Source organism: Phoenix dactylifera, unplaced genomic scaffold, assembly GCF_009389715.1.
Source record: "Phoenix dactylifera cultivar Barhee BC4 unplaced genomic scaffold, palm_55x_up_171113_PBpolish2nd_filt_p 000543F, whole genome shotgun sequence".
In the NCBI taxonomy this organism is placed as follows: Eukaryota; Viridiplantae; Streptophyta; class Magnoliopsida; order Arecales; family Arecaceae; genus Phoenix; species Phoenix dactylifera.
Window position 1 is genome coordinate 96,201 of NW_024067952.1, and position 12,594 is coordinate 108,794.

The following is a 12,594-nucleotide window of genomic DNA, read 5'->3' on the forward strand; positions in this document are numbered from 1 at the left end:
ATTAGATTTTAATAATAATAATAATAATAATAATAATAATAATAATAATAATAATAATAAAAGGGACTTATTTTAAGATTGAAGTTTGTGGGTATCTTCATTGAAAACTCTCACGAGACTATAACTCGTCCACTAAGATAACCTAGGGGTTTAAAGCCTTGTTGCATATGGTAAATGCAATCGCGATACCTGCGAAAGTGAGTTAGAATTTTTCTTTTCTAGTTTTATTTTGCTCGAGGACTAGTAAAATGTAGGTTTGGAGGTGTGATAAGTGCTGATTAATCTATAATTTAATATCCTTTTTCCAGCACTTGTCAATGTTCTTAAACGGATAACTACTTATTTTACTACAAAATAGAACAATCTTTGAAATAAATTTAAAATATGGTAAGAAGTAAATAATTCACATGTCCTCGCCTTCCACGTGTGCAGCCAGCAACCGAGTAGTAGACCAATCTCCTCCATGATCCACGCAGTGCACCAGCGCCATCAGCCCGTTCCAGCCACATCAACCGCATGCCCACCGCATCCATCTCCTCCGTCTTCATCCGGATCCACTCCCAGCAGCCAAAATCCAACTCCTCCGCCATCAGCCCGTTCCAGCCGCATCCATCGACGATCTCACCGTCCGCATCTCCTCCGGATTCAAGATCCCCAAATCCCGGATGACCCTGCCTCTGTCTCTTCTCCCTTCCGCATTCACCAGCCTCTGCAATCAAGCCCAAGATCATTCCCAGCATCACACCCTTCTCCAGCGATCTCGCGTGCAACAGGAATCAAGCCTCCGCGAGATCATTCCCAGCATCACGCCCTCCTCCTCGCTGGGGATCCATCGCTAGGTCTTCGGCGATCTATAAAAGAAAGACGAGAAAAGGGAGAAAAGGGAGGGAGCCGAGAGAAGTCCAAAAGAGAGGAGAGGGGGGGGGGGAGAGCACGGTTCCAAAAAGAACAGAGCATGCTCTATTTTGGTGAAGAGAAAGAAGAATAAAAAAAATAAAAAAAAGAGAGAGGGGAGAGATGTTGGGATGCCAAACGTGGGAAGAGTTTTTTTTTTATGAAGATGGGAGGACGTCCGGCCACCATGCGCAGCTAAACCTCTAATCTAGGGCTGGATGAAGCCCTAGCAATATATCAGGGCATTGTAGTTCTTACTCTTTTAATCTTTTTAGAGTTTGTTTAAATTCTCATTCTCAATAAAAAATTTCTTTTATGATGTTTAAACCTTGAGCATGCCATTTACTATTCATATTTGCTAAAGTAGTTTAAGATGATCCATGCCTAGGAAGATGAGGTGTGCTGCACCCTAGATTAGCATACTTAGGTAAACACTCCATGCTATACCGAAGATGGATCTTCCTAAAACTCTTTATGTTTTTATTTTAAAAAAGCTTGTGGCCAATTTGCATGCCTCTCAAAAAGATAAAAAAATTAAGAACATAGTCCCTGATGCAATGCTATGTGGTGGATTCCAAACCCTAGGTTCATTTACTCTGATAAATTCTAATTCGTACTCATAGATTACTTTAGTTAAATCAAGTTAGCAAATTCTTCTTCTTGATTTATTTTTAAAAGAAAAATAACTTGTCTCCAATCCTTGTGGACCAACACCCGTAATCACTATCCTACATGATACGTGCTATTTTTAAAAGAAAAATAACTTGTCTCCAATCCCTATGGACCAACACCCGTAATCACTATCCTACAGGATACGTGCTATTGCGTGGTCTCCAATCCCTATTTTCATGGGCTCACAATCCAACCCAGTTGGTTTTTCACGGATTACTAACTACAACCTACAACGTTGGTTTTCACTGGCTCACCAACAACCCTTAACCCCTTGATTCGATCCCTTGATTGAATCAAGTTACAAGATGTTAGAATAGGAGTTTAAAACAAATACAAGCTTCTCAAACAAGCAGATATAACAAATATAAACGAATAGAGTAAAGAGAAGAAGCCCTCAAACAAGTTTTATAGATGAAGGAACTCGGCTTCTTCTTTACTTGATCCTCTTCTGATTTCGCACGAGGTAGAGGATCACTGAGGCAGCACACAGTTGGAGAGAAAGCTTTGGCATTCACTTGGATGCTCTTCTTCTCTTTCTTTTGCTTTGAATGGCCCTTTGTGCTTTTGGGAGGTTTCTTTTGAAATCTCTTTCCTATGTGTTCTCTCCCACTTTCTTAACTTCTCCCTTAGCTCTCCTCTTGATTTTATAGCTTTGGATGGCATGGGAACAAAGATCTAGCCGTTAGAGACAAAAATAGAGCCGTTGGAGTTGAGAAAAAAATAGCCGTTATGCCTTCCAGCATGCTCGAGTCGACTCGGTTGAAGTAGGAGTCGACTCATGAATAGGAGTCTGTCTGGTACTGTAGCTGGGAGTCGACTCGACTGTAGCTGGAGTCGACTCAAGAACTGTAGCACTGAAAACTACTTTCTGTCCTGACTGAGAGAGACAGCTCGAATGAAGTAGGAGTCGACTCGGTACTGTAGCTGGGAGTCGACTTGACTGTAGCTGGAGTCGACTCGAGCACTGTAGCGTTGAAAATCAACTCTCTATCTTTTTCTGTGGGAGTCGGCTCGTGAACAGTAGGAGTCGACTCGAGCACTATTTCTTGAAACTCCAGAGTGCCAGAGTCGACTCTGAACTTCCAGGAGTCGACTCGAGGATGGTTCTTTTAAATTTTTCTTGGAGTTTGCTCTTCCAACTTGAATACTTTGAACTTGAACCTTGGGCCAATGAAGTGTAGCTTTCTTCCAACTTTTTTTGAGAGCTTTTAAGTGCTGAGTTACGCTCCGTTCGATGTGACGTTCATAGCAGAATTTGAACGGAATGTCGTTCATCATACGAACGAGCCTCGGATCGTAGAATTCAAAAAATTTTCTGGATTCAAATCCAGAAGATCTTTGAACTCATTAGGAAGGGGAGATTAGGATCTGAGGAGGGTTGATTAAGATTTATAAAATTGAAACAAAATCAGAAGTTATTAGATTTGAAGATCTCATTTTCAAAAATTCTGCAGGTGTAGAACACCGCAGCCTGATGATCTATTTGTGGAGTGATTGATTATACCCCTATTTGATTTTGATGAGCTCAAAGCATTTGAGTATATTTCATGTTGTACTAATGAATTCAATCTAGTGTTTCAGACGAATATATGTGAATTTATCTTTAAGAGCATCGAGCCTTGGTTCAAAGTCATTTGGCTAAGTGTTGAATTCAATTAAGCCAAAGTCTGAAGCTCGAGTCGACTCCGGAAGATTACGAGTCGACTCTAAGTGTTTCAGAGGTTCTGGCATAAGCTCGAGTCGACTCCGGTACACTACGAGTCGACTCCGACTGAGAATAGATAGAAGGACAGAAAGATGAATTTCAGACCCTGTCACCGAGTCGACTCCGAAGATTTCGAGTCGACTTCGATGCTTGCCGAGTCGACTTCCGACGGTTCCGAGTCAACTCCAAGGAGTAACAGACAGAAAAACAGAGAAGTGTTTTCTAGACCCTGTTACCGAGTCGACTCTAGAAGGATGCGAGTCGACTCCAATGTTTGGCGAGTCGACTCCTAAACATGCCAAAGTCGACTCTCAGAGGAAAGCGGACTGAAAGGCAGAAAACCAAACTCAGTGATCCTGTGAACGAGTCGACTCCGAGAATTTGAGAGTCGACCCCAAGTTAGCCGAGTCGACCCCAACAAAGTGCGAGTCGACTCCGAAGCAGCTCAGATCAACAGACAGAGGATCGGTTTTTCGGGCTCTGAGAGCCGAGTCGACTCCAAGAGGATCCGAGTCTGATGAGAGCACAAAAGTGCGACCTACATGTCACCTAAATTAGTATTATTGCTAACCGATAATAATAAATTCACTGGATTAATATTATATTTGGGTTTGGCACAGATTTTCATAAATTAGAGATAAAATGCACATTGAATACAAATTTAACTAAAGAAGAATCCCTTTCTAGATCCGACCCGATTGAAGATCGGATCGGGTCCGAGTCGGGTTCGGATCCGAATCAGGTTGATTTCTTTTGTGCTTTTAGGAAATAATTTTGGGGCAAATCTAATTTGGCCATATCATAACTATGAGGTGCTGGGTGACCCATGACTTAAAAGATTTGCAATTGACCTCCAGTGAGAACAGATGGCCCGCGACGAATCCGTCTACAACCTAAATTTCATATCACATTATTTATTTTATCTATATGAATGATTGGACGAAACTTGGTGTCTCCCAGCTTCCATCTCAGGAGGGCAAAACACATCCCAGCTCTTCCCGGATCGTAGCCGCATCAAATCATCCATGTCCTCCTCCTTCCCAGCAACCAAAGAAGGAAGTTCACACCCTTCCAAATCCTCCACGCCCACCGCGTGCCAGCCACCGTGCCAGCAGCGCCCAAATCCCAGCATCCGTAATCATCTCCCACAGATCAAGCTCCCGAGTCCGCCTCCTTTGAAGCCGGTGATGCATCCCACGCTTCAATCCTTCTGCATCCAAGCAATCCCGCTGCCAGCGCCCTGCATCGCGTCTCCCTCTTGGCCCAAAGAAGGAAGTTCACAACCCGTCCGGCTCCTCCAAGTGATCCTGCATCCGTCCGAAATCCCCACCTTCCGCTTCCGTGCCAGCACCGCATTTCAGCCGTCCGTGCCAGTTCTTCCGAATCCCATCTCATCCCGTGATCTTAGCAACGCCTTCCGCATCAGGCGTCCGACCAATTCATCCCCGCCTCGCAGCCGTCCATCTCACAGCATCCCGCACCGCATCCAACTCCATCCGCGCGTGGCAAAGATCTCCCCCAGCGTGGCAGATCTCCAACACGTCTTCAACGCGTTTCCAAGACTCCTATAAGAAGGGGGTTGAGGCCAAGAACCGGGGGGGGGAAGGAGAAGGAGAGCTCGGCTGGGGAGTGGTGGGAGCCGGCTGGTCCAAAGGAAGAAGAAGGGAGCTCGGCTTGTTCAAGGCAGAACAGGGGAGAGAAGAGAGAATGTTGTGCTCTGTTTTCAACTTCATTGAAAACAGGGCATTGTGTTTTCTTTTTCTTTCTTTTAGTTTTAGTTTTTTTGTTTTATTTGTTTTAGTTTTATTTAATTAAGAGTAATGTGCTGTTTGTAGTTGGAATTTTAATTGAGAGCATGTTGTTTTGGTTCTTTTTTTTTAGTTTTATTTTAATAAAGAGTTTTATTTATACTAAAGTTTTTAATTTCTGTTGTTTTTTTTTTTAAAATTTCCGTTCTTCAAATTCTGTAATTTTTCTTCTTTGTTATGCAATACAATTAAATCTTCCTTCATGCAATCGATGTTCTAGTCTTCAATATTCCTAGCCCTGTTTTCATCCATTTTAGTTCAGAGCTTTCTTTTTTATTAAATATATATGCTTTTTTTTAAATCTAAGTATATGTCCTCTAGTTGATTTCAATAAAAAATAATTCTCTGGTGGACCAGAAAATCAGTCAATATTTCCGACATAATATTTTTTTTTTTCCATCATTCAAAAGTCGATTTTGAATCCGAGTGAATGTTCTAATTTTTAAGCAACTCCAATCGCCTCCCTGTGGATCGACCTCTTACAACCACTATTCTTCGAGTAGAACAGGTAAGAGTAAATTAAATTTAACTTTTGTTCGTCGGTTCTAACAACGATCTGTCTAGCATATTTTTAGTTGGGCAGGAAAGGACGAACAAAATTTTGGCGCCGTTGCCGGGGAGGCAAATCGAGAAGCAAGAACGATCACGAAGATCAAATCAAATTTTGGATGCCCGGAGTGAACGCACTCCGGTAGTAAGTTTTTATTTTTATTATTTTGATTATTTTTAGTTAATAATTTCGTAGTTATTAAATTCTGAAATTTGAAATTCGAAAAAAAAATTCAAAAAAAAATAAAATATAAAAAATATTTCAAAATTCAAAAATTCAAAAATTTAAATTCAAAATTTGAATTCTGAAATTCGAAATTTGAAATTTAAATTTAAATTTAAAAAAAATATATTAAAAAAAAATTCAAAAAAAAATTAAAAAAAAAATCTATATTATTTTTGCTAGTAATTGATAAGGCGCAATCCCCCCGAGGTGATCATACCTCTATTGGGACTCCTCACGGAGTAATCTCCAGAGCTTATTCAACGGGCATTCGGAGATTGACTGACGCATAAGAATTGTGTTTAGTTTATATTCAAGTTATTGCTATATATAAAAAATAATAATAAAAAAAATAATAAATAAAAATAAAAAATTATATAAAAAAATGAAAAAAAAATTGCTTGCTCATTTAATCAGTACAACCTAATGACATTGCATAAACTTTAAAAAAATATTGATTATTTGCTGCATTTAGTATTAAGCATTTGCATAAAGTAATTAAGGGCAAAACCCATTAAAAAGATAAGGTCGGGAAGTCATTATCTATCCTTAGCCCAAAAATCACCACCTTGCATACTTATCCTAAGCCAAATTAAATTAAAATCCAATTAGACGTTGGCCTTAGGGTTTTCGAGCTCAATTAGGCTCTTGGAAAGAAGCGGCTGAAAGCCACTCCAGTGAGGATTTAGTAATTGGTGATGTCTAGGAAAGTTTTACAACAGTGAGAACTGTTACGGGTATTGTGGTATCGGTGTATCCCTTCTGGCACCACTGCACACCCCGGGACTTTCCTGGTCACTGGTTACTGGATCACTTAACTGGTAAGCTCAAGCTTAATCTGAAAGGGAGATTAGGAGCTGTCTAATCTAGAGAGAATTTCAGGAACTTTTTTTAACCTGAGAAGTCTCTATGCAACTAGATATAAGAAGCTACTAAACCTCACTTAGCTCTAAAATTAATAGGGTCAAATTATTGTGTGGTGTTGATTGTGGTCATCTTGGTCTAGCCCTTCTTCTTATCTTTTAGGATTTCGTTTAAAAAAAAAAAAAAAAAATTGAGTCTAATTAAGTTGTGGAAAATGTATGCATGGTAGAAGGTCATTAAGGGATAAGTTAACCCCATTTGATCCTGAGATTGACAGAACTTTTCATCATAACCTGCGAACTGTAAACCAACCGTCGATCTCTACAATGGGTGAACATATTAGAACCCTGAATGAATTATTCGCTCCGGCATCCGCTAGTCCACCTACATGTATAGTATTGCCAATAAATAATGCAACCCAATTTGAAATTCGGGCTGCAACAATAAACATGTTACCCAAGTTTCATGGGTTCGAGAGTGAACAACCCTATATTCATCTAAACAAGTTTTTGACAATCTGTCAAACATTTAGAAATCAAAACTTAGATGAAGAGGGTATTAAATTAAGATTGTTTCCCATGACTTTAGAAGATCGTGCTGCTGCATGGCTGTATTCCCTTGCTTCAAATTCCATCACATCATGGGAACAGTTGTCTAGGAAGTTCATGGCTAAGTTCTATCCCATGGTAAAAACTGAAAAAATTAAGGATGCCATCAGAACTTTTAGAGAAAAATCTGAGGAGGAATTTTCCCAACTTTGGGAAAGATTCCATGATCTGTTAGTCAAGTGCCCGCACCATGGGCTTGACAAGGCTGATCTTGTACATTTCTTTTATAAAGGACTAACTCCGGCACATAGAAACATGATTGAGTCCATGCACAAGGGTAGGTTCATGAACCAAACCCCGGATCAAGCCTATGAATTTCATGTTGACTTAGCCGAGAATGCCCAAAATTGGAGTAGCTATGGTGAGGAAGTAAATAGAGATGAGTTCGGGTCTAGAAAACCAGGTAATTATGAAATGAAAACAGACCCAGAACTCAAAAATGTTATGTCCAACCTAGTGAATGGGATGAACAATTTAAGTAAAAAGTTTGATGCTTTTACTGTTTCCACTAGTTCGAGTTCATACAAAGAGTCAAATCCCATCATGAAAGTGGAACACGAGTCATATAGTTTGTGTGTCTTGTGTAACAGTCCGGAGCATCTAGTGGAGTGCTGCCCTAATCTGCCCATTATAAAGGCCGAGCAAGCAAATGCTCTAAATTCATATAGTACCTTTAAGAAGCCCACTCCCAACTCGTTCAGCCCAGTTTACCACCCTGATAATAGGTTCCACCCAAATTTCTCATACAAGCAAAATGAACCTATTCAGCATCAAAGTGGTCCACCAGGTTTTCAAAACAACTTCCCCAGGATAGGTCCACCACAAATGAACCAACCTTTGGTTCCATCTGTACCGCCTTATAATGCCCCTATCCCACAGCAACCTTCACAATTAGAAACCATGATGGCTAATATGATGAAACAACAACAAGATTTTATCAAACAACAACAACAGACCAATACAGCCCAAGCCCAGACTAACCAATTCCATGCGCAAGCAATTGCAAAACTTGAGGTTAGTCTGAGCCAAATAGCTAACTCTCTAGGGGATAGGAAGAAAGGTGAACTACCTAGTCAACCAGTGCCTAACCCTAGTAGACAACAAAATCAAGGTCAGATAGGTCAATATCAAATCAATTCTAATGGAAATCCGACCTATGAAGTCCAGGCAATTACGACTTTAAGGTCTGGCAAGCAAGTGGACAATAAAGTCCAACTTCCTGAAAATGAAAAAGAAAATAAATCTGAATCCGATAAGAACCCTATTCAGAAGAGGGGTCAAGAACAGGACAAACCGGAAAAAAGGGAAGAACCTATAGAAACATACAAACCCAAGGTTCCCTTTCCCAGTAGACTTCAGGACTCCAAGAAACAATCTAACTTTGATGAAATCATGGAAGTCTTTAAAACTGTTCAAATAAATATACCTTTTCTCGATGCCATAAGACAAATTCCCTCCTATACAAAATTCTTGAAAGACCTCACCACGGTCAAAAGAAAAACAAGTATTCCTAGGCAAGCTGTTATGGCTGCACAAGCCTCATCTCTCATTCAACAACAGATTGCCCCGAAATTCAAAGACCCTGGTTGCCCAACTATTGAAATAAAAATAGGAGAGACGATCATCCAAAGAGCTCTATTAGATTTAGGAGCCAGTGTAAACCTACTTCCCTACTATGTGTACCAAAAATTAGGTTTGGGGGAATTAAAGCCTACAAATATTACCCTTTTCTTAGCTGATAGGACAGTGAAGTACCCTAAGGGGATTGTAGAGGATGTAATAGTAAAAGTAAATGAGTTTTACTATCCTGTGGACTTCGTTATCCTTGAGACTGAACCTGCAATACATCCAGACAGTCACACACCTATAATTTTAGGTAGACCTTTCTTAGCTACAGCAAATGCTGTGATCAACTGTCGAAATGGGATGCTGAAGTTATCTTTTGGCAACATGAAAGTCGAGCTTAATGTCTTCAACATAAGTAAACAACCACCAGATGACAAAAAAATCAATGAAGTTGACATGATTGAAAGTCTGGTTCAGGAGACTTTCTTACAAACTTATAATAAGGACCCTTTAGAAGCTTACCTTGCCCATTCCGAGGAAGGGGTCAAGCATGCGCCTCTTAGTTCTGTTCCCCTTAGGAGCATAGATCGTCATCAGCCGACTGTTCTTCATCGGACTCTTCCAAAACCATTCTTAGATAATGGTTGAAAAAAAAAAGGAGATTTACATTTTTTCTGGCTGAAGACATAAAACTTAGCGCTCTTTGGGAGGCAACCCAACATGTAAATATTTTTGGAAAAAAAAATTTCAATAAATTACTAACATGCAGGTTTGGGAAATTTTGTCCCAATTTTCAATTTACCCACCCATATCAGGTAACCTCTCCTCTGTCCTCTTACTGCTTTAAATTTTTTTTTAACATTGAGGACAATGTTAGATTTAGGTTTGGGGGTATTTTTACGCATTTTATAAAGAGAAAAAAAAAATTTAGTTAAAATTTTTGAAAAAAAAAATATATATACAACACACAAGGTATATAAAATCTAAGAGCCCAATGACTAGTTGGAAGTAGTGCAAAGTGAGTTCTTTTTATTAAGTTCCTTTTAGTGAGTTGTAAGCTAATTAGTGCTTTGAATTTCACAACACATCTGGCCTGCATTTTCTAAGGTATAGGTTCGAGAATATGGTAGCAACCTCGAATCCTGATGAACCATCTTTTTCTGATCCAAAAAAAAAAAAATGGTGGATTTAGTCAGGTACATCGAAAAGGGCTACCTATTGTCAAAGGTCAGCGGGCTTGTGATGAGGAACCTGAGCATAGCTAATTGCTCGCTACATGGAGGAATCATCACAGGAGTAAAAGTGCACAATATATACACTATCATTTCTCTTTAATGAAAAAAAAAACAAAAACAAAAACAAAAAAAAACAAAAAAAAAACAAAAAAAAATGATAAAAAAAAAATGTATATTGGCCTTAAGAAAGACAATAGTGTGAAAGCCGTCGTTGTAAAAATTCGAGTAAACTGGAATATTATAGATAAAGCCCATGAGGTATTAAAGTAAACATCCACAACTCTCGAAATCCTGCAGAAAAGATGATTTTGAATCAGCAAATAGGTCTTGTCCGACCAATTCTTGGAAACTACTAATATTAGCGATATTTTGGAGATCCGAAACCTTAGCTGGTGCATGGTCCAAACTTCACTGAGCACTCAAGTATAAATAAGTTTTACAACTCCCTAACGGAAAACTTAATGACTTCAACTTAAATTGCATACTAGAATTTGGGCTACTTAGTAATTAAAACCTTGTGTGCTTTTGAAATTCTTATCAGTTATGTACTTGAAATTAAACTTTCATAAAATAAATTTTATTATGGGATTGAAGTTTGTGGGTAACTTCACTGCAAACCCTCACGAGACAACACTCGTCCACTAGGATAACCTAGGGGTTTAAAGGCTTGTTGCACGTGCTAAGTGCAATCGTAATGCTCTACGAAAATGAGTATTTATCTTACTATTTTTAAATAATAAATTACACTTTTGCACTCTCATTTTATCATTTTCACACTAAATTGCTAGAGACTAGCAATAAGCTAGTTGGGGGGTGTGATGAGAGCACAAAAGTGCGACCTACATGTCACCTAAATTAGTATTATTGCTAACCGATAATAATAAATTCACTGGATTAATATTATATTTGGGTTTGGCACAGATTTTCATAAATTAGAGATAAAATGCACATTGAATACAAATTTAACTAAAGAAGAATCCCTTTCTAGATCCGACCCGATTGAAGATCGGATCGGGTCCGAGTCGGGTTCGGATCCGAATCAGGTCGATTTCTTTTGTGCTTTTAGGAAATAATTTTGGGGCAAATCTAATTTGGCCATATCATAACTATGAGGTGCTGGGTGACCCATGACTTAAAAGATTTGCAATTGACCTCCAGTGAGAACAGATGGCCCGCGACGAATCCGTCTACAACCCAAATTTCATATCACATTATTTATTTTATCTATATGAATGATTGGACGAAACTTGGTGTCTCCCAGCTTCCATCTCAGGAGGGCAAAACACATCCCAGCTCTTCCCGGATCATAGCCGCATCAAATCATCCATGTCCTCCTCCTTCCCAGCAACCAAAGAAGGAAGTTCACACCCTTCCAAATCCTCCACGCCCACCGCGTGCCAGCCACCGTGCCAGCAGCGCCCAAATCCCAGCATCCGTAATCATCTCCCACAGATCAAGCTCCCGAGTCCGCCTCCTTTGAAGCCGGTGATGCATCCCACGCTTCAATCCTTCCGCATCCAAGCAATCCCGCTGCCAGCGCCCTGCATCGCGTCTCCCTCTTGGCCCAAAGAAGGAAGTTCACAACCCGTCCGGCTCCTCCAAGTGATCCTGCATCCGTCCGAAATCCCCACCTTCCGCTTCCGTGCCAGCACCGCATTTCAGCCGTCCGTGCCAGTTCTTCCGAATCCCATCTCATCCCGTGATCTTAGCAACGCCTTCCGCATCAGGCGTCCGACCAATTCATCCCCGCCTCGCAGCCGTCCATCTCACAGCATCCCGCACCGCATCCAACTCCATCCGCGCGTGGCAAAGATCTCCCCCAGCGCGGCAGATCTCCAACACGTCTTCAACGCGTTTCCAAGACTCCTATAAGAAGGGGGTTGAGGCCAAGAACCGGGGGGGGGGAAGGAGAAGGAGAGCTCGGCTGGGGAGTGGTGGGAGCCGGCTGGTCCAAAGGAAGAAGAAGGGAGCTCGGCTTGTTCAAGGCAGAACAGGGGAGAGAAGAGAGAATGTTGTGCTCTGTTTTCAACTTCATTGAAAACAGGGCATTGTGTTTTCTTTTTCTTTCTTTTAGTTTTAGTTTTTTTGTTTTATTTGTTTTAGTTTTATTTAATTAAGAGTAATGTGCTGTTTGTAGTTGGAATTTTAATTGAGAGCATGTTGTTTTGGTTCTTTTTTTTAGTTTTATTTTAATAAAGAGTTTTATTTATACTAAAGTTTTTAATTTCTGTTGTTTTTTTTTAAATTTTCGTTCTTCAAATTCTGTAATTTTTCTTCTTTGTTATGCAATACAATTAAATCTTCCTTCATGCAATCGATGTTCTAGTCTTCAATATTCCTAGCCCTGTTTTCATCCATTTTAGTTCAGAGCTTTCTTTTTTATTAAATATATATATGCTTTTTTTTAAATCTAAGTATATGTCCTCTAGTTGATTTCAATAAAAAATAATTCTCTGGTGGACCAGAAAAT